The sequence below is a fragment of the Melopsittacus undulatus genome, chromosome 1, assembly GCF_012275295.1.
Source record: "Melopsittacus undulatus isolate bMelUnd1 chromosome 1, bMelUnd1.mat.Z, whole genome shotgun sequence".
NCBI classification, from domain to species: domain Eukaryota; kingdom Metazoa; phylum Chordata; class Aves; order Psittaciformes; family Psittaculidae; genus Melopsittacus; species Melopsittacus undulatus.
Window position 1 is genome coordinate 92,721,680 of NC_047527.1, and position 24,333 is coordinate 92,746,012.

A 24,333-nucleotide genomic window follows, 5' to 3' on the forward strand; every position below is an offset into this window, starting at 1 on the left:
CCCTCTACTCCTACCAAACTTATATATGTAGATAGACAGATGGGTTTGTTATATATAGCAAGGTGAGCCTCAGAATAGTAAGATCACAAAGGTAAATTTATTTTCTCAAGGGAAAATCTCGGAGCAGCAGTGAGTAGCTAACACAAGCAACTGCCTTAGAGCATTGGCCACTGCTTTTTCAAAATACTGGCATGCTGTTGTCATGCAGCTATTATGAAGAAATCACACTGTGAAGCAAGAAGCCTTCCTGCAAACCAGGATGGGAAGCATAGAATCAGCTGCAGTTTTTTCACTGCAGGGGTTTCTCTAAAGAAAAAAAAAAAGAAAAAAAAGAAAAAAGAAAAAAAATCTGATCATTGGTTTTGCACACACTAAGAAAAAATCAGTTTGCAAACAATGAACATCCTTTGTGTTCAGCGCTGGCAAAGCAATTGATTCTAGTTTGAGATTGGACCTGTGCCACTGCAAAAGCAGTTCGTCTTTTCTGTTCTGAAAAGTACTGTAATGAAGAGCTTCAACAGAGAGGATTTTTATCATTAGGCTCAGGCTATATTCTCTTCTAATTTCTCTCACTTCACAAAACAAAATGTACGGAATCCATCATTCCAGCATATTGAGAAATAATGTAACTCTGAGATACTGCAGAAAATGTTAGAACTTACTATACAACAAACAGTATGCTGTTATCTTCCTCCTTAACAGAGTTTTCGCTGCTTTCTCCACTAGCATTTAGGAGCACATTATAAGGTTATGGCTTCCTATTGCATGAATACAAATGCTGATGCAAAAACTTGACTCTTTTAAAAGACATAATCTCTTTTTTAATCAGAAGATTCAGTGGATATTTTTATCAACGGGTTTCAGTGTGTGTGCTATGTATGTGGTTGAATAACAGAGAAAACCTCACACAACCATCAGGCAAGAAGTGGGGTCGCATGAATAGAAACCATGTTTAGTGTTCCAGAGACCTTTTCTTTTGAACCCTTGCATATTCAAATGCTCACACACTCTCTCTCAAAGAAGAGCCTTTTGCATGTCCAAGCAAGCAGAACTGGTCCACTTGGAAAAAAATCTGACCTTCCAAAAGCACCTGTGTGATGAACGAAGAGTAATTCCCTATAAAAATGGAGAATTTTGGTTTCTGAATCCAAAAGCTTCTTTTTCCCCGAACTGTCAGCGTGTCTAATAAGAGATTTCACTTCTCCCTGAAAACCTTGTATCTCTCCTATCCTCAGACCATCTTGACTAGAACAATCCCACTGCATTAAAAAAAGACTCACAGACTTCAAACTTGACAGACGTTTCTTTTTAACACCTTTTCATACAAAAGCAGTAACAGCAGGTAGTAAACCAACACTGCTGCACAGCATGATATAGGAAGTGCTATAAACCATATCACAATTATTTCAGTGAAAGACAAGGCCATCATTACTGCTGTATTGATCAACCTCCCCCTCCCATCTCCACTGTTTGGAAATTCATTCACATTATTAGTGCTGTTCCAGACAGTATTATTATAACAGACCTGCATTATACAATAAAAGGCTTTGGTATAATTGACATCTGAAGCACCAGGGAGCTTGAATGTTTGTTTGCTACTGGCTAGAATGTGGTCTCCAAAGGGAGATTTTTCCATCTTACAAAAGGGGCTATCACACATAGCCATTGCAGTGTGTAAATCAAATCCTCAGTGACTGCTGTTTTTTCATTACTTGTCTGTGACCTGGAACTAGATCTTTGTAAGACTGTACTGCTGATTATTCATCCACCTCTGGAACCCACAACAATATGCTGCAGTGATGAACCAATACCCACAAATGGGGTAACGCAAATGACCTACCTGGGTTAAAGGAACAGGAATCTGTTTGGTTTTCAGCCTTGTTAAATAGGAAATTGAAAATATAATCCCACTGTTTGGGTCCTAGGTGCTGTGGAAAATCTCTGGCTTCCATGCATAGCTGGGCACAGGGCGTGCACGGGAAGCACAGGTAGGTTTAAAGCATTGATTCCCCCCACTTCCTAACCAAATTAAGCTTTTGCCAGAGGTGGTCATTAAAAGACCCACATGTTGCACATTAAAGACCATGTCAAAATAAAAGACACTAATTTACATAGGGTTTCTGCTACAAGAGCAAAAGAGTGTGGTGCGAAAGCCCAGACATGTCTATGACCTCAGGCTGGCAGGAGACTGAATACAGGAGCCAATGTGGGACAGTACACATGCAGTGCTATTGAACCCCATCTCCCACTGGTGGCTATGCACTGAGCAAAGCACATGAACAAAATCAGACCCCAGACAACACATTAAAATAACCAATTTTTAATGTCTGTCCAGGGCCAGCTCTCATTAGTGGTTGATGATTTATAAAGGATAATTGATCCCACAGCACTGTCCTTTCCATTTGCTGTAACATGGGGAAATTCTGCTTGCATACCCCAAAATCAACATAATTAACTAAGTTGATACTCCATGTGAGCAGGCTTCAGAAGGAATTCCACCATGTACCATTTGCATGGCTTCACAAGCCCAAAGGCCTGCCAGCAGCTCGCCCTGCCCATGCCAGATGTGTGGGACACAACCAAAGAGTGATACGTGGCTTCATTCCCTATTGCTATCATGGTTTCAAGCAAATGCTACAATCTGGCATAGGTCACAACCACTTATTCTTAAGTTAGAACCTGAAACATCTCTGCCAATACCAGAACTAAGGAGAAGGAAAAGGGAAAAGGAGAGGACTGAGCAAGCAACTGCAGTTTTCTTCAAAGTAACCAAACCTGAAACTCAATGAAAGGTAGCTTTGCTCAGGATACATGAAAGAATGTGAGGTCCTACACCCTCCCATGAGCCCTTTCCATCAAGGTGCACTCATGAGTGCACGTGACAGAAGAAAAGCCACACTGCAGCATCCACAGCCTGCCGCTGTTCCTAAAAAGACTACTTTTATCCTTTTCCATTAAGTAGCAGAAATGAAACAATTCTGCAGCATGGACACTGCCTCTTCCTCATGTCAGCTGTATTCAAAGACTGATACCCCGTTAGTGGCTTGTTGCTGCTTGACTTCAATACATTGAGCTATGGTGGCTGTAGGAGCAGGAGAAGGAACTTCTTAATCTGTTATTGAATGGGCCTCCTTTCAGTCAAATGAAAGTGGTGCTTTGTGAGTAGTGAGTCAGGGAAAGGCAAGAGGCTTTGCCATCCTGTTAGGAATAGAAGACTCTGATTAAATATCCAAGGAAGCAAGAGATGCTGGAATAGAGGCCAAATGCAGGAGAAACAGGCTAAGTTTTCTGCTTGCTTGCAAGCAGGGCACACGGATCTAATTGTACTCACAAGCCAGCAGTGACCTAGCTAGTTCTGCACTTAAGAAGAGGGGAAGTGACTAATGGAGTTTGCTTGGGAGGAGGTAAGAGACCAAAAAGCCTGGCTGCTGCAGGCAAGGTACTGGGCTCTGTTTTGTCAGTCATTGCCAAACTCCTTGTCTCCCTCTGACAACAGTGGCAGATACAGGCGTACACCAAAGCAAGTAGATGATCCAGCAGCAACCACACACCAAGGCAACAGTGCCAACATTTGTTTTCAATATTTGGGAAAGCCAAGCAACTAAGTAGTAGCATTTAGTACTAAAACAAAACAACAGAAACCTCAGTGGTGCTCTGCTGCAATTACTTCAAACAAGACCCATCTTATTCTCCTGTATTTGTACTCGGCAGGGGGAAGTGAACTTATCTGCTGCCTGTGATGTCGGCTTAAGAGCCCTGCTTAGGACACCATCATAATTCTTGTCTTTCTTTTTTGCTAATGGTTGCATACCTCTGATTAAAACCTGCATGGTGCATTAAAGGCTAAAACAGATGATGAATGCCACATAGTACTTTGCATTAGATCAGAGTTGATTAAAATTTTTGATGATCCAGCAGCTAGAAGAGGAAGCTGTATAAGCAGAGAAAATATTCAGCAGTTACTGGTGTAAGAGGCAGTGGCTTTTGTTTGACAAGAGATACAAAACAGTAACTAAATGGACAATGTACTCTCTGGGTCCATGAATAGCTTTATACCACAAAAGAGCTCTGTAAAGAAAAGCTGGTGAATTAATCAGTCCAAATATTTGTAAGACTTCTTGCTTGTTTAAGTGGGCAGCCCTCCCCCAGTGACAGTTTTGTAGCTGGATGCTACTTAATTTACTTGACTGTTACATTTGTGGCAATGAAAAATATTTTAAACAAACAGCAAACAAGTGTAGTAAAAGTTAAAGATATTGACCCAAGTGCATATCATATCAGCATCCAGACAGATATCTTTAATAATCTCTGCCAGCATGCCGTTAAGCAAAACTCTGTTGCTGCTCTGGGTGAAAACGTTTAGTTAAACAGGACAGACAAGTTGTAGAGGAGGAGGCTGCCTGATTAAACATGGTACTGGCAGAAAGCTGACAGTACAAGCAGACCAAACTTGCAGCAGAAGGAGGTTCACTTCCTAGTGTCATCCAAAATTTGGCAGAATAGTGCATAGATTGAGTGCACTGAATAGGATCATAAGGAAAGGGCCAGAGATGACTGAGAGAAGAAAGAGAGAAGAAAAAGAAAACAGGAAAAAACCCAACAGAACTGTTTCTATGGTGCTGTCTCCAAGCAAGGAAAATAGATTTTGTGTTCTGTTTGGCGGTCATCTTAACTTAAAGAACATTAGGGGTTTTTTTATATGTGGCTTTTGGAGATCCCTTTTTCCATAAAACAGTTTTCAAAGAAAGCCAGTGGATGCAGCTATTTTGCAAGATCGGGCCCAAGTTACTAGCTCACTGTCTGTAAAAATGCTACTAAGTATTTAGTTAAACAGTTAACAGTTTAACACTGATGTTGCAATGGTGTCTGTTGCAGTTAATGCCCTGCATATATACTTCTAAGCTAGATCATGGCATTCATATCAATAGATGCCTACAGTTATAGCATTAAAGAGAATGAAATCCAGGACTTCCCTACTTTCACTACAGCATTAGAGCTGTCTCAAATGCAGGAACATATCTTTCTGAAGAAGTATCTATACCTTTTGATTAACTTCACTAGAATAGTTAGTCTGTGAAGACAACCTTTAAAATCAGTTATATGTAAGCAAAACTGAAATAACACACCAATTCTCCTTTTAGATTCAAGGAAACAGAGCTGTGTGAAAAGTATACTTTGAGAAGCCCAGAATTAGCAGAGGAAAGCCACAAAAGCTGTAGAAAGTATAACATTTCTATTGGTTTCACATAAAAAGACACATCCATAGCTGCAAGAAAGCTGTAGCTTGCTTTTGCTCCAGTCTTCCTTAGGATGTGTTGTCCAGATATCTGAACCCTCCTAAACAAAGGCACTGCTCACCACATGGACAGCTACAAGTCCTTTCTCAAGCAAGCTCTTGTTTAAAACCCATACAGAGAATGCTGATCAGAGGCCTCTGCCTCTCTCCTGCATGTACTTCATTAATCTTAGATCCTTGCTTTGATAATTCTTCCTGAGGCAAGAAACTTTGGTTGCACATCCCATGAAGAATTGGGTGCTCAAAGCAGAAAGAAGACAACACATGGCCTACTTAAATAATCGTTCAGCACATAGACAAACATCCTGCCATGTCTAGAGCAGGGTGAGCTGGGAGGTCTCCTGTCAGAGTGCATTATTACTATTATTCAGACATGCTTTTTCTAAAGTAGGCTGCTGTAATAGGAGAAACAGGAAAAAGAAACATAGCTGCCTTTCTAGCTTCAAAGCATACCTAGTGCTATCTCTAAACATGTATCTTGTTCCAGTTTTTGCTACCCAGAGCTCCATTGCAGCAGATTATCTTTTTAAGATGCATAAGTGAAAAAGAAGTCATTTTAGAAAGAGAGGAAAAGGAAAAAGGCTAGTACTGCAAAGCACATCACAGACATCACTGACAGCTTCAAACAAAACTGGTACGACAAGCCAAAGAAGTAACTAAATAATCTCTTCTGTTATGGAGATAATGGGTTTTGATTTCCAAAAACTGTATCAAATTTTGTATGTATTTGCACTGTGTTACAGTAAAGTGTTCTTTCCCCTTAACGTTTGAAAGAGAACATACTCTGAAGGCACACTAGCTAGATTACATGGACACATTATAAGTTTCACAATCTTGAGAGCATCCTACTTTGATCTCAGAAGTTGATTGTTGGAGCCCCACAGAGCAAAAAGATAGCACAGGAGGGTCTTTTCACTGATACACACATAAGGAAAAATTTACGAGATTTCTGTGAAATTGCTTTGGTTTAGAATTTTTCTCAAGTGTTTCATTTCAACTATAAATAGAAAATAGGATCTTGTGACAAAGATGTAGTTGACATAGTGTGCAATTTATCATCTGTGAGCACATTTCAGAGTACTTGTCTCAAAGCTGACATGCTGTGTGGACTGTAGAATACGACTACTTTAATATATTCCATGACAAATGGAAGCAAAAGTAGCTGGGATGCAAACAATCTACAAAGGAAATTCTCTATTGGCTGTCCTGATTTGGACTTCTTTGTGATAACAGATAACCTTGTGGAGCCATAAGTCTTACAGCTTAAATGGAAAAAGCGTTGCTTCTCTGGCTCACTTCCTACCATGATTTTTCCATGGCTTGTAAAGTCCTGTTCCTGGAAGCAAACTGTTAAATAGATTTGACTTCTTCCCCTCAAAATACCACAGACATGCAAACGATCATTAACTTATATGTAGACAGCCACTGAAGCCAGCAAACTAACAAACAGAAATTAAATAATTCTATTCCAAGGTTGTCACTCCTTTTCACAGTATCTTTCTCCTGGAAAACATTTCTTGCAAGAATGAAATAATGGTTTACAGTAGACCACTCATGCTCAAACATATTCTTCCACATCTCAAGAAGCAGACCAATGCATGTAAATACAAGTTTACTGTAATAGTACCAGCACAACTGAAAGAAGCAGCAGACCTCATCTATCAAAATCCAGTGTAACATGTCAAGGGCTGTAGTACCTGGAAGGTGAGGTACCCAACCTCAAAAAGCAGATGCTGACTATTACAGAAGACAGTTCTAGCTTCAAGTCTGCCTGAATTTTGGCTTCACTGACTATATGATACTGATCACACTTGGGTTTTCACTGTGAATTTATCTGTTTTCTTCTTTGTGCTCTAAAACCTGCCCATATGCTGTAAGGGCAAACTCATAACTTTAGCACAGATTAATAGTCAAGTGTTTTAAAGGTTGCCCTGTCCCTCCAAGCCACTTTCTAACCCTCTTTGCACAGATATAAATCCAAAACGATGAGTTTGGCTCAAGCAGAAGTCTCTGGATCTGCACAGGGATAACTGATAGCAGACCTTGGCTCGTTGTTGTTTTACAATTTTCTTAGTAAGTGAAAGAAACAGCAGACAACAGTTCTTACAAAATAAGGCTCTGGCCAATATTTGCTCATTTTTTTTTCTCTGCTTCCTGTAGTACCTGCTTCTACACAAGCAGCACGTACCCTTCCAACTGGTAACAGCAATAATAGCCTTATAATCCGGGGTACACGCCACCAGAGGGCAATGAAACACATGGACCGTGTCAGTATCTTATAGATGGAGCTTTTTGGCCCCAAGTCTGGCATATGAAAAACTCCTGTGTTAGCCATAAACACACTTGCAGCTGCCATGTGTTTTAAGACCACAGCCAGTCTGTGCTTCTGCCTGACATTATAAGAAGAGGAGCAGGCTGCAACTGCTTGTCCTGTACTGATCAAACCTTGCAGAGCTAGCAGCTTCCACAGTCATAACTAGGACCCTAGAGTCCAAGACAAGTACTTCCACTGTAACTTTTCACCCAAAACTGCCAACAAGCCTTCAGCTTCACACTCATTGACACCCCTGCACATCCATGCAGCTCAGGCAAGGCAAAGATCCAAGCTCTGCCTGAGCCCCACTAGCTGGGAAGTGGCTCATTCAGATGAATTTGATGTCACTTGGGAGGAAATTATGATGTTCTCTGGCACATGATAAACTGTCATTGAGGAGTTTTCACTCTTCTGGGGTGCTTTTCACTCCTCTGTGCCTATTTGCAATTGCTGCTTCTGAAATCCAGTCAGTGACTAAGATTAGGTTATACATTTTTTTAGTGTTAGGAGATTATGCATAGAGATATATGTAATATACCTTCGGATTCGAGTCACCTTCCAACATTTTATAAATTTGAAGAGCAATACATGGTCATTGATTAACTACAGATCAAACCTGAATCTTGCATTTGCAGGTGACCAATTTTTTAATGATACCATATATATAATAGCATATATATAGTGATAACAATCCCCCTTGGGCACCAGAAGCTACTACCTGGGATTTTAAGCACAAGATACAGAATTTGGATGTCCTAGGTAATTTCTAATTGGCTCTAAATCAGCTGCCTATTTTGACAGTCCATATATTCAGAAGGTGCTTGGATAGAATGCGCACAGATGTCACCTGGTTTAAAAATACGTGTCCTTTACGCGTATGTATAACCTATGAAAAGCTGGCTAATAGCTCTGCATCTGTCCTGGTCTCAGCTCTCAATTACACCAGAACAAGCTCAGAATTATGCATGCAGCTTCCAGGTATTGACAAAGTCTTCTCTGTTTTCCTTGCCACTAATCTGATGAAAGAAGGTGCTGAAGTCCATGAGAGCCAAAGTGATTCCACAACTTAACAGGCTCAGCATCTTAATCACATTAAAAATATTTCATTAATACAAAGCCAAGGAGTGAAGGCAAACATTTACCATAAGTAATGAGAGCTTTTGAAAACAAATATGCTGCGTGTTAGACATTACAAACCACAGTAACTTTTGTCTTCCAGGCATGAGTAAGGAGGTTAGATTAACTTTCAACACTACTATACTGGCATTAATGATTGGTATCTCAAAGACTGGTACCATGGTGGGGTTTCTATAACTACCAGTGAAGAAGCACAACTCCAACAGGTACAAAAATAGAGTTCAAGAAAGTCTGAGAAAAACAGACTTCAAACAACTATGAGAATGCTTTAGTCTTAGGGACTAGGATAAGGCTTCTGTAAAAAGAAGGAAAGTAGTTGGGGCGTGTAAAGGATGAAGAGATTTAAGAAGTAGGGTAGGAGGGGAAGGAGAAAAGAACTGAGACTGGGATTTGGAACAAGATTCTGTAAATGTTGTTTTAACTATTAATTGAACAGTAAACAGCCTATTAAATTCTCATGGAATCTGTGCATGAAAAGCAGTAGCACAAGTCAGATCTGCCCATATGGATGCTGTTTATGAAGCAGCCTCCTTGGAAATGTTCCTCAGACTTTGGACAAATGAACTTTCTGGAGGTTGTACGTTTGAACACGGTATGCCTCTTGTTTCCATCTGCCTTTGGCTTGTACAGTTCCTTGAGGGCTTAATATAGAGACAGACATTTAGTGGAAAGAAGGGTTTACTGAGTGGCAAAAGCACATTCTAGGAGAATGCACTAGGAGAAAAAAAAAAACAACACAACCAACGCACAACCAACCACTGGTTTCTACAGAAATGAAACTATTGTAGAAGAAAAATGTTTTTAAAAAAGTACATACATTTTTCATGGAGTGAGCCTAAAGCACTTATTTATATTTCATCTCTGTATGACATGGTTTTGCTCATCTAATTCCATTTAGAACATTACAATTTTTGTTTCAAATGTCTCTGTGCTGAAACGTATTCTCTAAAGTGCCCTGGAGCTGCTGGTATTGTGAATGTTATCTAAATGACTCATTCGAATTTTTAAGGACAACTCAGCTTAGAAATTCAATATTCTGTTTTTCAATTATTTTTCTTTAAAACTTTTTAGTTTGGGGTGCAAAAAATAAAGATGTAGGGCAGATAACATTTGAATGAAGTCACACAATTGCTGCTGTTTTCTACTTTATAGGATGAAGCCAGACATGTGCAAGTAGTGTGGTTTCTCCTGATATGCACAGGGTGAATCTTGATTGCTTAGAGCATTCCTGCAAAGGCCATTTCATGAAAAATACAAATACCTCTCTCTCTCTGATCAGGAAGCAAAGAATAACTATCAAACACTGCTGCTTATACAATGTCTGTTCCTATTGTGCTGCTACACATTCTACATATAGCAGACCTTTAACTTAGCGTTTTACGCACATGTTGTCTTTGCACACCTGCATATGCCTGTATGATGAAATTCTAGCTCCAGTGAAGTGGAAATTTTCATAAAATGCATACTATACCATAACATTATGCACACAAATATTTACGAATAGTTGCCTGCATATAGAGCAGATCAGGTTCTGTGTCATGTATATCACAGGGCCCCTGAGGCTGCAAAGCCTGTATTTTGAAGGTAGGCTTTGTTATTTTGCTGAAGTAGACAGACTTAAGGGCTAAACAGTATTCTTTTCTGAAAATTCAAACTCAGGAATACCTCATTGACTTCACTGACACCGGAAAGTCATTGTAGAAATGATATTCCTGTAGTACCAGCACACAGTAAGACAGGAATTCATTGGCTATCTAGCTACAAGAAAAACGTTCTGAGTTATCTTTTTTTTCACACTAGATGTTTTTGTACAGAACCAGAATGCTAATCGAAAGGCATATCCTTTCAGGCAGTACAGATACCTATTTGAGATCAGTCTATAGAATTGAATGTTTTCACATATAGAAATGCACAATCTGGACTGTATTTGTTGACTGGTCTCTGCAATTAAATTAAAGGAAGCCGGTCTTCTGCTTGATAGAGAATCAGCTTTTCTTAGGCTGCCAGGACAAGCCCTCTGAAGAAGTCAGGCCATTTTCCAGAACAGAAAAGCATGCTTTCCTAAATAACCATCCCAACCTCAACCATGCATATAGATATAATTATCTAAAAATTCAGGCCAAGAAGGGTACCTGATGCACTTACTGTGTATTCACAGACTGTTAACTTTAACCAAAACATCCTAGTTGATGCCGAAAGGCTTTAGTGAGGGAAAAGCACTTCTGTGCTTAGAAGACTATATACCACAGACACAGGGTTGGCAAGACTTAAGGAAGCCCTGCAGTGGCAAGGTATTAATCATCTGAGATGTACACAAATGATCCTAGCAGATGAACCACACCTCATGCTATGTGAGGTGAAAGATCCACAGAACCTGCCAACCTGACTCAGGGAAAATTCCCTCCCAAACCAACTAAGACAATCTGTAATCACTCTCTACACTACCTACAAGGAGATCTTCTGCTCTGGCCAATCTCTAATGCTGCAGGGGAAAGCAATTAATAACAATGAAAAGAAGCAGCATGCAGAAATCTTTGTTCATTGCACAAGGGAGGAGATTAAATCTACCCTGATCGTCTTCAGATAGCTCACTGGAAATCTGGGCAATGACATACACGTCTGTTAATTGTCTTAATGTGGAGTGCAATGTTTTACCCTATGTCAAGGGACAAGCAAGGCTAGCTGCACAGGGACACAGCCATCAACCCCAAGCTTATCAAAAGGCTTGAAATGATCATACCTCTCTCTCTCTCTGTCCCTCCTCCGAAGGGACACTCTCACATTCAACAGACCTCGCAGCCAGAAAGCAGCTTCTCATTTCAAGACTGAATTAACTGAACTTCCACTTCTGTCAGCCAGGTGGAAAAGCCTCTGCTATCAGATATCTTCTGCAGAATGACTTCTCAGCCTCCTCTTAAATTAGCTGAATGAATACTCTGAATTCTTTAAGTCCCTCATCCCAATGCTTGTTTTCAAGCCTTTAGCTCATTTTACAGCCCAGCTTGAGCAGAACAGGACACATTGCCAGAGGAGGAAGCTTAGAAACAGTACTGTTCCTCATTTTCATGGACCACATCAGCTCTTTTTGCCATAGCAAAGTAGCAAAAAATTCAAGTTAAAGAAATTATCTGTGATGCCACCCAAGTCCTTACTGCTTACTTCCTCACTAATCCCTGCACTGGACTTGACCAGCAAATGTTATATATCATTGACTACATCACTGATCGACATTTGCCTGTCCTCTCGGTGTATCAAGAATAAATTTACCATGAAAGTGTCTGAAAGAGCCTGAATGAATTGTGGGGAGAGGATGCTCACCTGTAGATGCTGGCACAACTGGAAGCAGAGAAAGATTCTTCAGTATTTTAGGCAGTGCATAAGCTATGAAGCTGAATAATTTTTCTTTGCTTGTACAGAGAAAAAGGAAAAAAAAGTAGAAGACAGATTTTGATGTCAACTGCATTGCTGATTGAGGTGGAAAATCTGTGAAGGAGCACCTTGTTAGAACTGCTGGCAGTGTATCATCGAGTGCTGTACACACTTTGTCTGCACCAGGCAGGGATTTCTCATTTCATGTATCATTCAGAACGTGCTGTAACCCTTCCAAAAGTCACATTACATTGTCATACACTCCCATTAACACAGAGACCTTCACTTCATGAAGAAACTGGCTGCTCGGGAAAACAGGCATAGGGATCAGGTGCTACAGGTGGCCTTTTCCATTGAGATGCTCCACCAATACACTCAACCAGGGAGTAGTGTTTCTGCTGAGGTTAAATTGCATCTCCCCAGCTTTCAGCACCAGCATGGGGCTTTGTACCTGTGTTCTCCACATCTTTCTAGCATCCTTTTCCACCAACAACATATCCCATGTCAATTCTAGTACTTACAACATTCCCAGCCAAATTAAACACACAAGTTGCTGTCAACAAATAACAAGTTTTCTGAAACCTAAGGAAATCTCAGCAACATAACTATGGCTATATTGGGCTATTGGCTATAACCCTATTCCCTAAAGAGAGGAAGGCCAGGCTATACCCTACCTTTTTCATAAGAAGATCACTTTTTCTTTCAGTGAAAACACTACAAAGTAAGCCATGCTAAAAGTACATGCTATACTCCTAAAGACTTCACTTTTTAGATGAGTTATCAAAGGCCTGACCAAAGTAATTTTTGTGCCAGCATTTTCACATCAACTCCAGTATGCTAGCCAAATACCAACTCAGGTTCTGCCACGTAAAGAGGAAAAAAAAGTCTTGCTGCTGATTCTGTTGAATAAATTAGTTTAATTAGTTTTTACCACTGTGCACTGGTGACATATGATATTACACAGTTACCACACTCTATCCTAGAAGTAGTCATCATGCATGTGTGAGCAATCTTTGCATTGCTCTTATACCAGGCTCTTTTAATTCTTTGTGTGTCCTGTGGGATGAGACAAAGTTGCTATATAATAGGAGATTAATTATGCTGCTATTTAGACACAATCTCGCTGATTCTTCCTCTGACTTCTAGTGCAACAAATCAGTGCAAAAAAGTAATGGAGCTTTGCATCAGCCAATACAAAATAGTAATTAAATTGAATTGCACTCATGCCTAATGTAAGCAGCTAAATACACAAACCATCCATTGTCCATATTCACAACAGACAAGAATATGGCTCCCCTGGGTTAGAAGAAAATGGAAAAGGGCATTTTAAGGTGCACCATTTGACTTTTTGCTGATACTAAATGAAACATTTCACAGGACATACTAGAAGAGTCCAGCACTACGGTGGTGGATCTATTGCAGGTGTAAGCTAGTTTCTTTGCTTCCTGAATCCAGCCATTATGATGACACCAGTACCCCCTTTTTTTTTTCTCTTTCAGAACAGCATCCTTTCCAAAACTGCAAAGTCTCTGTCTATGGAAGCAGTGTTGGAGCCCCAGAATGACAATGACCTGGCAATGCTGAGGCATGTTGATTCTACTATTCTTCACTCATGTAGTAGCTAAAACAACAGTTTCATTGGTCAGGAATGCCACCATATCAATGTTTCAAATTGCCATTCTAGAGTGGGAAAATGAAACAAACATAAGTTAGACTAGGATTTATAAATTTCCACACGTATTTTTTTGCCCATTGCATCTGCCTGAATGTGCTTGATAATTTTTCAAGGTCAAAGAACAACATCAAAATTTAATTTGACAACTGTTTTCCTTTAATCTTTGCAGTTTCTATATGTCTGATCTTATCAAGTTACAAAAGCATTGCCCTGCTATAGAGGCAGAAGTGACCAAGCTACATGAATGTGGGATATGTTTTTTAGAATACAAACAAAAAAACACTGATAGGGAAAGTCAATTCAGCAACATAACCTATGTAGTTTGTGGAACATACCACTACCATCTTCCACCCCAAAACTGTAGATATTTAACAAGGTATCTGTTAGTAATTAAGCAAAATGAGACTATATCCATAGCTATATTATTATTTATACAAAGAATAAGTTAATTATGAGTATTTAATATTAAGAAAGTTGTATAACTCTACACACTGTCAGTGTTCAATTATGGCCCACAGGTAAAAATTAAAACTTCAAACAGTTGTAGCAAATATCACTGGTTTAATAGTTGATTTCTTAACTTCACGTACAGTCCTTGCAGTCCTAACCCCACCTATTGGCTGTGCAGCCCATGAAACATTGTGTTCAAAGAATAGCTTTAATAGTAAATTGTAAACAGACTGACAGAGATACCTCAATGAAGACTAAAGAGCAAAAAGAGCTCTAAAAAGAGCTCTTCTCTTTTGCTAAAAAGAGTAGAACAAAGCCTTGAGGATTGGTGGCCTGGCTACTAGAAACTCTCGGATCTTTATCTTAGTCCTGGTAAAGTGGATTGGATCACTTTACAAAAACTTTTCCTCCCTCTAAAAAGTTGTGAACATTGAGGTTATAGTTATTGTCTGCAGATCACAGCCAGTGATATTAAACACCAATGCCAGTGGCATTAGGTGCTATAACGCTAAAATCGTCAAGTCATTTGAATGAGCAAATACATCCCAGTCATTTGAATGAGAAAATACATCTTGTTCTACTGCTTTACTCACAAATTGTTCCTTTATACTTTGATTTAAAAAAAAAAAATTGCTTGGAAAAGTATGCCAGGATTTGTACCTTTAAACTCATTTATGTCTTCATTTATTTCTTTAGGATAGAAATCTTCTCCTGATATTATTAGTAACAAAAAAAAAGGGGGGGGGGGAGGGAAACTGAAGAATTTTTCTAAAGATCAGGTATTGTACAGAGCAACAATGGTTTTCACATGCTTTCACCATGGGATGCTCAGTTTTAGAAAGAATCCCCTGTGAGATGGAGCAAAATTTGCACAAGCAGCTCAGAAACACCAACAGCATTCAGGGGACAGCCAACTTCTTCTGTTTTATACTGCTTAATTCCAGTTGGTATGGGCATTTGCTTCAGGTATTTTCTGTTGGAAATACTTGCCATTACCCAGAGCTAAGAGGAGTGGCCAGGATTCCAAAAGCAGTGATGGCGCTCAGTTCCCCCAGATCTCTTCTATGACACTGCCCATGCTCTGAATGTTCACAAGTTACAAAGAAAGATCTTAGTGGGGAAGAAAAACAACAAACAAGCAAACAAACAAAACCCCCCAAAATATTTTATAGGCAGAAGCAGAATTTCAGGAGAAAAAGTTTTAATCCCTAAAGAGAAAACCTCCACCTTCATCATGGACAGATATTTCTAAATTTCTTTTCAAACATATTTATTTTATATACTCTTTGACAACATACTAAAAAAAATGTCTTAATGCCACAGATCTATTCAGAAACTTCAAGAGCTGAGAGTTGATGGTATGCTGCACTTACTGTTTTGATGAGTTTACACTCCATGAAGAGGAAGGAAACATCCCCCTGCACAGCATATGGCATCACTACAGGAGATAGCAACAAGAAACGACCTTCAAGGGACCATCTGCCAGCTCTGCTCCAGTCACACCTCCTCCTTGCCCACAACATGACCCTTATACCAAGGAGACCAGCCAAGGATGCACATGGGAAACATCCTAAACAGTTAAAGCTCATGCTAGGCTTGCATCATTCACTTCACTTTTGTTAGAGTTGTTCCCATCAAATGCCAAGAGCATTTAACCTTTAACACTGTTGCCCAGGAGCATCTGAACATACCACTGAAACCATGGCGCAGAGGTGGTTATCCATTCCTCACTGCTTCCAAATCTTCAAATATTGTTTCAAAGAATAACAAAGGGAGGAAACTGCTCAGACAAAATGTGATCTTTATGGCAGATGGTACCACAGGATAAATGGCTGTTGGTCTGCTGTAAATAATTCATCATTGTCAAGGTGGTGCCCCAGTCATCTCAACAGAAGAATAGATACTAAGAAAAATGTAACATTTATCACAGAACTACCACATACATCATGGGGCTTTCTTTTTAACCCAAGTTAGGCAGAAGAATACTATTTATGAATTCAAGCAAGACTTTAAGGATGCACAAGAACACCTTTCTTACACAAGCATCCCTGTGCAAACTGACTGACTCTCATAACCAGAGAGGAGTAAACTGAATGGCACTGACTTTCCATTTGCTTGTAAGGTGAACAGAGAATGAAAAGAATGAACAGAAGCCTTGTTCCATTTCCCTCCTAAACTGCCAGTGTGGTAGCCGGTGCACATTGTGTTTCCTGTACGTTTAGACCACCTAGAGTAAAAATGAAGTAGTGGGACAACAGGCTCACAAGTCCTAGGCAGAAAGCCTAGGATAGTGCAGCTCATGCCACAGCCCTCTACCACTGTGTTCATCCTCCTGTTTGGGGTCATATGGAAATAGGTGGGGAAACAGGCAGACGGTAAGTGAAAGACACGTTGCTGAATACTGCCCTTACAGCATAGCTATGTTTCCCCTACACAGCTCTGAGCAGTCCAGTGCTATAAGAACTATTATTTCCAAATTACAGGGAAGGACAGCCGAACAAGGAGCAGCATTAGTTGATGCACCAGGGAAAATCCAGCTAAAGAACTGTATACATAGAGTTACTTCTTCCCCACACTTGTCTCCCCAGTAACTGTATGAAGACCAACTGTATGAAGACCACAGACTGTCTACCCTGGAAAGGTGGCTTGAATCACCTATTAATCTCCTGCCAGAAAAAGTCCTGTAATCCATCTGAAGTGCCTAATGGTAATATTGAATACATCATTGGGGTCTCCTTCCTCTGTACCTCCTACAAAATATACAAGGGCTGTTACAGCTCCCAGCTTAAGAGTATGGCTATTTAGACACAATAGGTTTTTTTAATCTCCATAGTTTTTGGCTGCTGTTGCTTGTGCACTCCAAGTAACAATGAGAAATGCTTCTCTACCAGCCATAATGGATGGGACACAGGATCAGATCGAAGGATCTCTGATACCTGCCCTGGGAAGACACGCTACCCTGAAGAACATGCATGGGCAGGCTGACAGTGCTGTTCCAACCCATAGAAAGTAGATCTGAGCTATGGGATGAATATAGCATTCATTCAAACAAAAAAATACTGTGCAATCTTGTAAGAGGAGGTGGGTATCAACAGTTTTCTCCCCTCCCCCCTCCCCTTTTTTTTCCCCTCTTGTCACTTCTCTCTCATTTCTCCTCATTTTACCCACATTACAGTTGTAGCTGTATAAATGACAGGCTGCGGCCTAGCATCATGTGACAGATCATCCTACATCAGCTCTGAAAAATGGAGATGCTGTCAACTGTCTGGTTCTTCTCACATTCACTGTCAGCATCAGTGCATTCAGGCAGCATGTCACAGTCATCTGAACAAGATGAATACAGTACTGTGAACATCAGCTTGGGAACCAAGTCAATCAAACATGTGACCACAACCACACAGAAGCATTTGTGCTGAGAAACCGCCACAGAGAAAGGGTTTCTAGTGCCCTGCTATGTACTGCCATTGGTAATTTTTAATTACAGTATCTGCTTAAGCTAGTTGAAAAGACAAAGAGGCATTTTTGTGGTGAGGCTTTTTATACAGAAGCTTGTAAGGAAAATCTCAGCAGCCCTGGGGTTGAAGACAGCCTCAACATGGACTAAAGCTGTTTTGCTATTCCTAATCTCACTGGACTAATCTCACTGGCAGGCCCCAACAGTGAGGCAAGGAGATTGATTCTCCTGTGCTACCAACATAACAGAGGTGGGTCAGAGGAGAAAAGGTTACCTCTTTTCCCCCACTGTTCAGTACAGATAATCTGGAACCGAGATGAAATTAAAGGGACCAAAGAAGAGGCTGTTGTCATTTAATTTCTATTTGGAAAAGCAGAAATAGAAGTGTGCCATGAGATGGTTCAGTGCTACCTGTTTAAAGGACAATACGGGTATGCACTGCCTCTTTGCCTTCAACCCCTCTTCAAGGTTCCTGGGCTGCGTATCCCAGCTGAGTCTGTTGAAGGTTCCACACTCCTTATAGATGCACATTGAAACAAAGAGGCCTTTCCATGTGCCAAGAAGCTGCACAGTGAAAAATGTTGTAGGGCATGAAATGGGAAAATTAATGTTTCTCCTTTTCAACTGTATTCCTTCCCATCTTGTATTCCTCTGGCCCCCAGTTTTTTCACTCATAAATACGTGCAGGTCTTTATACGTACCTCTTACAAAATGCCGGTATTCTGTTGCCAGCTACAGGTTGGTCTCAGAGCTGCAATCACTACACAAACAAGCAGGAAAATATTAACCCATTATGCCTGTGCTGAAATTAGTTTCAACATCAATGAACCAATGCAGTGGGAAAACAACAGAAATGCCTTTAGCAATGCAGTGATAAAAAGCAGCGTTCACCCAGCTGAAGTGGCATTTATGGGCAAATTTTTGAGCACTGTCCCAAAATGAAAAATGTGTAATACATTAAAATGAGTATCATAAAAACATCAGGGAAAATGCCAAAACAGAAATTACTTTGTAGCAGTCAGAGAACAGCCCTACTCAAAGAGAATAGGACTTCAGCTCAGACAAAAGAAGACTGTTTCAGCTGGAGGTTCTCCAACCAGAAGATCCATTGGAATTGTCAGTGGAAGTCTGGTCTGTCTCTGGCAGCTAATACAGATATTGAGTCTCTTTCTCGGATGGCATAACCTCTGCTACATGGCCATGCTACCTACAGCACAAAGGTAGGGGAAGAGGAACTTTATTTTCATTTACAGAAGCAGTTCTGGCTCTATCTTCCTAACAGAAAGTGATAGGGTAAACTAAAGAAAAAACTGCACAACATGCCATTAACAATGAAGTGACTTCATGATTGCTAGGACTGCTTCTCTCAGCCTTGCCTGGATCATCGTCTCACTCCGTACTTTAATGAGAGTACAATCTCATTCAGTACCTTATCTGAAAGTGAAAAATTAGGTAAGCCATTTTCAGAGAAGTAAATTCCCTGCATAGCTACATCCCTATGCATGGTCATACTCAGAATGAAAGCAGATGAATGATGGATAAAGACCATTCCCTTCCTAGAGGTTCTATGACTCCTCTGTCCCTAATGCACTTTCTGAAAAAAGGAAAATGCTCCTTACCTTCTAGACATAGAATGCTCCTTCAGCTGAGCTAGGCAATATATGTGGAACACAATACCCATTATTAAAAGCAGCAGAAAGTAAGAGTTTACTTAAATAAGTGCAAATTTTCCCAAATTCCAAAAGACAACCACCATAATTCCTGCAAACTTCTATCCTTCTCCCCAGCAGGGACAGCTGTTGAATAGAGAGGTTATGTTCATGTGCAACTGTGGATATAAGTCAAATGAAGACCCTGCTTCTGAAATATATACTGAACTGCACAAGCTACTACTGCTCTGTGATTTGCCTAAACAAACACATAGATTTATCTAAATAGCTCCCTGCACTGACAGGGACCCAAAACATCTCAGCATGAATGGATGAAAACTAGAAAGTGCAATTAGCTCAGAGCTGGAGGGATCGTATAAATCGTGGAAAGTTTCTTCACTTTTATATCACATCCCCAGCTCCTGCCACATACACCCAAGAAAATAAACAGCGAAACTAGGCTGAGACCATACTTGATTCCTGTAATATCCAGACCACCAGATTTAGTCCATTTGGGAGATAAAACAATTCTATTTTAGTTCATGAAAGACAGAACAAAACTGATTTTATCCTTTGTGCCAGTAGTATTTTTAACAGTAACACAGGAAACATACTTTGTGTTTAATTAAAAAATTATGCCCATTGCAACTTCAGAACAATCTATACTAAAAGAACCAAGTCTTCAGGACCGAGCAAATAAGACTTATTTGCAGTAAGGTACAGTTACCTGACATATCAAGTTGATGGATATTTTTTAAATTAGGCCTCATTCTAAAATGCAGGTGCTCTGCTGCCAGCATCTGAGTAATGCATTGGCTCGTTAACAGATCTCTTTGTACGAGAAGAGGTAGATTATCCGTAAGCTCAAGTCTCCTAGCCAAACAGACACATTATTCTTGCTGTACTCAAAGTTCTGAATGGTCATTTACAGTAAAGGCAACAGCATTCACTGGAAAACAAGTAACTTGCCAAGAAATGACGAATTAAAAAAAGGGGGGGGGGGGAGGGAAACAAAAAGAAAAAGCTGATCTATTGCAGATCTCCAAAAGATGAAGCTTTCTCAAGGAACAAACTCGAGAAATACTGTAACTTGATCATCTATTCCATACCTCAAGAGTCTGCTACCCCTTTGGATTCTACCAAGGAGAATACAGAAGTGTGACAGAAGTGTAAGACAACATGATTCTTTGGAGGGTTTTTTGGGGGGGTTGGAGAAGTTTAGAGAAAGAAGGGGGAGAGAGGAAGAAAGCTCTAAAATGTGATAAAGGTATAGTGCCAAGAAATGCAATATTAAGATGAGCTGACATTACTAGAACAGATATAATTCCTGGCCCTATTTGATGGAGCTTATTCACTGTGTTCATCACTTCTTATCCAAGCTGTCAGGAAAATTGTAGCACTTAGCATACACAGTATTAACAAAAAACACACCTTTGAAAACTGTGTTAAACAAACTGAGATAATTCATGACAGAGTTGCTAAACTCACAGGAAATGGGTTTGTTTTCTGACCACCGAGCCAAAATCTCTAAGATTTTTCATGACAGACACTTCTTGTATAATCATTGCTTACATTTTTTTCATGAAGAAGCTTTCTCAAATCTCAGTCTTGTGGGTAATTGCCAAAAAAGTAGACAACTTCAAATTCTTCCAAATCTCAAGCGTTAACGCTCAAATAGAACCTAGTGGGTCATCTTCTGCCACATCACCACTCCAGTCAATAAGAAGTAGTACCTAATAGACCAAAACCATTTAGAATATTTGTTCATGTTCTTTTAAATAAACATTGCATGTAAACCATTCTCCATAACTGAGCTCTGGGATGCCATTGTGATATTAAGGCAAGATTTGAGCCAGTCTCAGCTGTCATTACTGCACTAGAGTAGCATAAACACAATACTCAGTACGGAGTTGGATTGTGTTTGTTTGACAATTGCATGCAGAGAGCATGTCTCTCATCATTTACATCTCTGCATGGGAATTAGAATTCCGTCAATGTCAGTGAAGTCAGACCAACATATAGCTACAGTGAGGAAATAAAAAGAATTAGGCCTACAACACATACTAGTTGGATAAAATAAGTAGAGCTGGTCAAACAGAGAACTAATTCAGAATTAAGTAATTAAATGAGTTGGCTCTGATATTATTCACTGGGTTGCATTCTTCATTGTGTGCAGATAATTTCCAGGCCATTTGTGAAATACCTTTGGCTCATGATGTTTTCACAAATTTTAACCATTATTCCTTTCTTTGAAAAAAGCTTCAGTCACCTAAAAAGGAAACAGGGAGAAAAAAACCCAAACATATGAACTGGATAATCCATTATATATCACAAGCATTGTCTAACTGAAATGAGCCTGTCATAAATAATCCATACACCAAAATAAATGCACCTAATGCTTAAAACCAGCACAGTCAGAGATAACAGGCTTTGTCTGCAAACGATAGAAAGTAGGTTGATGGTTGTATAGTGTATTTGCAACAGGGTGTTGATCTCTTTCCTAGAACACATTTAAAATAATGTCTAACTTGATAGTAGCAAACCCAAAAACATTAAACACACATTAATTAGATGTATTTTATAATAACTCAAATTGAATACCTATTTTAGAGCTAACAAGGAAAAAGATTAACAAAAATTCTATTCACAGATTCCATATTTCTCCTTCTTCTAGGTGATACAGAAGCAGCATTCAAAAGTGTCAATAAACTCATAAATTTGCTGAGAACATAATTATCATGGCTGATGAAAGAAATAGCCCACTACTCTCCACTAGCCTCAAGACATCATCAGGCTCTTTATTACATGCACAAGACCAGCCTGAGTCCTACCACCACTAAGGCAGTTTCAGTAGTTAACTTGTTATCAAGAGGCAGTATCAGGGAAAGATAGTAGTGTATCAAATAATGCTATGAATGAAATAGGGCTTTGCTCTTTCAAGGATGTATTTTTGCCACTTCCTCGCATGCCAAAGATTAATCAGACTTAGGTGTCATCAGTCCTTAAATGGGAGACTCCTCATGAGAAATAAGAGCTTAAAGGACACCGTACAAATTACTTGCTGACAATATGGAACTGGGAGGCTGATACCCCAGAGTGCTGTGTTGTCAATTCAGAATGGTGTAGACAGGCTAGAGAGTTGAGCAGAGAGGCAGGGTCCTGCATTTGGGGAAGAATAACTCCATGCACTAGTACAGGCTGGGGGCCGATCTTCTGTAAAATAGCTCTTCAGAGCAGGACCTGGGGGTCCTGGTGGACATCAAGTTGTCTGTGAACCAGCAATGTGATCTTGTGGTCCAGAAGGTCAATGGTATCCTGGGCTGTGTTAGAAAGAGCACTGACAGCAGGTCAAGGGAGGTAATCCTCCCTTTCTACTCAGCCCTGGTGAATTCTCACCTGGAATGCTGTGTCCAGTTCTGGGCTCCCCAACACAGAGAGACATGGAGCTTCTGGAACAAGTCCCGTAAAGGACTACTAGAATGATTAAGGGTCTGTAGAGTTTCTCATATGAGAAAAGGTTGAGGGAGCGGGGCCTATGCAGCCTAGAGAACGCTGGGAGGGGATCTGATCATTATGTATAAGTATCTGAAGAGAGGATAGGGGCAGGTTCTTGTCAGTGGTACCAGGTGATATGATGAGAGGTAATGAGCATATACTAAAACACAAGAAGTTCCACCTGAAATGAGGAAGAACTTTACTATGGGGGTAATTGAGCATTGGACTAGGTTGCCCAGAAAGGCTATAGAATCTCCTTCACTGGACATATTCAAGAGCTGTCTGGACATAATCCTGGGCTATGTGCTCGAGGTGACCCTGTTTGAGTAGCAAATTTGGACTAGATGAGCCCCAGTGGTCCCTTACAGCCTCAACCATTCTGTGATTCTGATTTTCTTCATTTTTTTCCACTTGAACTTCCAAATCTGGGTCTTCTCTTAATGATCCAGCTGCCTAGAAAGTGGCCACAGTTTGCTTATTTTCACCTCTTTTACCATTAAGTACCTCCTTAAAACTTTCTTAAGTTTTTTAGAATTGGAATCAACAGGGTTGCTGGCAATGATAACTGCCCACCTTCACCAGCACCAACCCCCACTTTAGATCCTACACAATAGCCTGGACTTTAAGTTCCACTAACACACTCTTCCTCAATAAAAGGAGTAAAAAAATATGATAGAAGTATGATCCAAATCAGACAATTCTAATCTACATCTCTCTGGTTTTCTTAGTATCTCAATTTGCAAAGCTTGTTAAACTTCATGTCTTAAGCTCAGGAGTGGTTGGAGGTGACAATTAAAGGGAGCTATACAAAACAAAAAACAAGCAGCTGAAAACTTCAGGAGTGGACTGAAGACTTAATCCCCCAACATTCTATTCAGGTAAGCGTTCTTACTAACACAAGTATCTTAACTTCATGTAGAACTTCACATGAGGAACAGCTTTCAAGACTGCATATTTTGCAGTACTCTGGAATGTTTTCTGATGAAAACCATTTGTGCAAATTGTCTTTTGGGTGTTTTCACTGTAGTTAATAAATGGGAATAATTTTCAAGGACAGAAATGGCAAGTAAGTGCCTGGTGCCCAACAATTATCTTAAAAATACTTGAGGGACCAGGGTGGAGCTATTTACCCACTCTTATGTACAATTACTTTGCATAACTTACCTCAGGACATTGAGGACAAACTAAGAAACAAGTCTGAACTCACTGCAGGCTGACACTGCAGTTACCTTACCCTCCTTTTTACCAAGGGGTGTCCTTTGTGCCTTTATGGGTTTCAGAAGAGTATTCAGTAGATGCTTAGATTCCAAAATACAGGCTTATATCAAGGGTTTGTTCTCATACAAACCTGAAATGTTAGGGGACAGGTTTCTCTGATTTAAGTCTTGGGTGAACAGACAAATCTTCATGCTTTTTTCAAATCTATTATTACTCTGACTCCAAAATAGTCCATGACTTACATCATGTGATGTACGTTATGTTTTACGTTATCTG